Raw genomic sequence first — 3,718 nt, 5'->3', positions numbered from 1 at the left:
TGACAAGCTGGATAGAGACAACAAGAAACTTCTGAACAACCTCAAACCAGACTTTAAGCATAAAAATTAAGAGAAATAACTTACAGAGAGCAAGAAACAGAGGAGCAACATGATGTACGACTTTAGGCTCAAAGAACAAGACAAGCTCAAACACGATCTAATTTCAAATAAAGCTTTGTTTGGTTAAATGTTTTTTTTATTTCTCGCATCACAGCTTTTATCTGCTTACTGAATAATTTGCTGAAAAAAAGTACTGATCTATACATTTCAAATCTAAATTTTTACCGTGCAACGCCGGGTAACTCAGCTAGTTAGATAATAAAACTCAATACAGTGCAAACGATAGAACACATGTTAAAATCTTAAAATATTATACAAATGGAAATTAACAAGTATAATACATGCTACAATATTCAAATATATAATAAAACTCGTTATCATGGACATGAATAAGTAGAACACTTGCAAAGTTTGATCGTCGTGTCACAAAAATTAGCTTAGAAAGAAAGGAATACAAAACAACTACAGCGTTTGAATATTAAATAATGAATTAATTCACAGCGGAAGTGATCAAGTACAGCACATTTTACAACATTCAGATGTCATATAATAAAACGTATTACAGTGGAAATGAATAAGTACAACACATGTTACAACGCTGTAAATAGGGGATTTAAAAGTCCATGACAATAGATAACGTAGGAGGCAAAACAAGAATCTAATGGGCTGGATCTCAGAGGGAAAATAGTGCAGAACCTGGAACCTATGTTGAGATAGAAGGAACCAAAGGAGAAACAAAAGTGAACAATTGAAGCAGTATAACGATCAAACACCAACAACGTGGACAACTGTAACAATACAATGTTCAAACACCAACAACGTAAGCAACTGTATTACTACAATGTTCTAACACCAACAACGTGGACAACTGTGACAGTACAATGTTCAAACACCAACAACGTGGATAGTTGTAACAGAACAATGTTCTAACACCAGAAACGTGGGTAGTTGTAACAGTACAATGTTCTAACACCAGAAACGTGGGTAGTTGTAACGGTACAATGATCTAACACCAACAACTTGGACAGTTGTAACAGTACAATGTCCTGACATCAAAAACTTGGATAATTGTAACAGTGCAATGATCTAACACCAACAACGTGGATAGTTGTAACAGTACATTGTTCTAGCACCAACAACGTAGACAGTTGTAACAGTACAATGATCTAACATCAACAACGTGGTTAATTGTAACAGTACAATGTTCTAACACCAACAACGTGGACAACTGTAACAGTACAATTATCTAACACCAACAACGTGGACAACTGTAACAGTATAATGTTCTAACATCAACAACGTGGATAGAATTTGAACATTGTATTGTTACACACCAACAACGTGGATAGATGTAACAGTATAATGTTCTAACACCCCTTTATAGAGTTACTGTTGATGCCTTAAGTGCATGGGCACAATATAAGTGGCGAAAGCAAACGCATCTTGGCAATACTTTTCGTACTGAGTTTGTTGGATTGGATTTTCCGCAAAAATACACCAGAGCTATCTGCACTAGCCGTCCCTAATATCGGAGTGATATACCAGAGTAAAGGCAGCTAGTCAACATCACCTACCTGTATTTGACCGTTACTCTTATAACATACTCGTGGCCCCAAAGTTTGGAACACGATTTTGGGAGGGGGGCAGTAACAGAATGCAAACCGCAGGAACATCAGCTTCATGGTCCTATAAGCTAGTTACAGGGCAGAGCTTCGCCAGTTTTATTAAGCATCCTGACGAAATAATATTGATTTATATATGAAAAACTCATTGACTTTATACTTTCTGTTTACTAGAATGTATATTCCTTTGAGAAAACAGAAATAATTAAGAGGAAATGCTCACATATTTTTTGAGACTGTAATAGAATAGTATAGTCATACAGTATTGAAACAAATAGGCATGTATGTGGATGAAAGGTAGAGGGCATGGGGCCAGAATCTGTTGGTAAGCTACAGAAGTGCAACACAAGAAACTAGTCGTGATATGAACACGTTAGTAGGTCACATATTCGACAGCCTTGAAAACAGTAATGATTAACCCAAGCAAACCTATACACAGACCATGCCACTCATTTGAGTGATACCATCAACGCTATTTATACGTTTGGTCTTTGAAAGCTAAGCCAAATAGGGACAAATGAAAGACACAGCATTAAGTAAACATTGACAAGTTGTGGCTTCAGCAACGACGGTGCATTAACTTTTATGGAAGAAAATATATTTCCATAGCTGAGTTAAAATTAGGAAGGCCGATGTGTGTTGATAGAAATTATCAACAAACTAGTGTATAAGTTATTAAAAGCAGACGTGGCTAGTCACAGGTTGTTTATCGTAAGTGACTGTGGAAATAACATGATGAGAAAACATCCTATTGGTTCTGTGTCTAAATGACTACTTAATATGGAAATTGTTCAAATAATGAAACTAAAAATTTGGAAAAACTGCACCTTAGTACGATACTTGTCATTGAGCCAAGGGCAGGTTCTTCAAGAATCAGGACAGTGATACTGCATCCCAAACGTCGTGGACGACATGAAAAACAACGACTTTCAAACAAAAGCAATTTCATAACAAGTTAAGGACTGTGGAATCTATTGATTGTTTAATAGACTTGACAATTTATAGTGGCATGTTATATTTTTTCTTTTTTCGGTTTGTATTTAATTTCACGTGGGCTATCTGCGTTAGCCGGCTCTAATTTAGCAGTGAAAGACTAGAGGGGAGGCAGCTAGTCATCACCACCCACCGCCAACTCTTGGTCTACTCTTTTACCAACAAATAGTGGGATTGACCATCACATTATAACGTCCCCACAGCTGAAAGGACGAGCATGTTTGGTGGGACGAGGATTTGAACCTGCGACCCTCAGATTGCGAGTCGGACACCTTAACCATCTGGACATGCCGGACCTATTTCTTTGGTTAATTGAACCTTGTGCATCGCGTTCTTCTGTAACATAAATACAAAATAAATGTTTATTATATCTAATATTCAGTTATATTTACATCAGTTAGTTACCAAATAATTTATATAACACGTTTTTCTCTTCTTTCTGAGAACCACTATAATGGGTTACAACTCAAAAAATTTAGACCAGTGATACTGAGGATGCAGACAAACACTTGTTAAGAAAGATGCATTCACTTCATCTTTACACAGGTTTTATGACGTCGTTTAAGCAAAACGCAGGTGTGGTGTTACAAAATCCAAGTGTATATCGTTGCTTTGAGGATTACATCATTTCCTGGAGGGTTGCCCATATACACTGTCCTTGCCACAGATAGAGAAGATAGGAGTATATGTGGGATGGAGGAGAAGTGAGCATCGAAATTTCTCAATGGCATTTTCTTATACAACAAACGATAAGAGGACCTGCATTATCGTGTTGTAGAAAGCGTATTTCGTTTTTATTCCATTTATGGTGATATACTGATTGGCAGTTAGAGAGTACAAGTCTTGCTGTCCCTTCTTTGTTTAAAATTATAATGTCACTAGGATCCATTGTGGAGATTCTTTCAAATATTTAAGTGAAGTGTGTTAAACTTAACTACATTAATGTTTTAAACACCCCTTAACACCTTTATTTGTCCCTCCAATGCGTGACACGAAAACTTTATATTCTACAAGTTTTATTGCTTCCTGTTGTTACGTATTAG

Source organism: Limulus polyphemus, unplaced genomic scaffold, assembly GCF_000517525.1.
Source record: "Limulus polyphemus unplaced genomic scaffold, Limulus_polyphemus-2.1.2 Scaffold1288, whole genome shotgun sequence".
Taxonomy (NCBI): Eukaryota; Metazoa; Arthropoda; class Merostomata; order Xiphosura; family Limulidae; genus Limulus; species Limulus polyphemus.
This window is presented reverse-complemented; position numbering follows the sequence as displayed.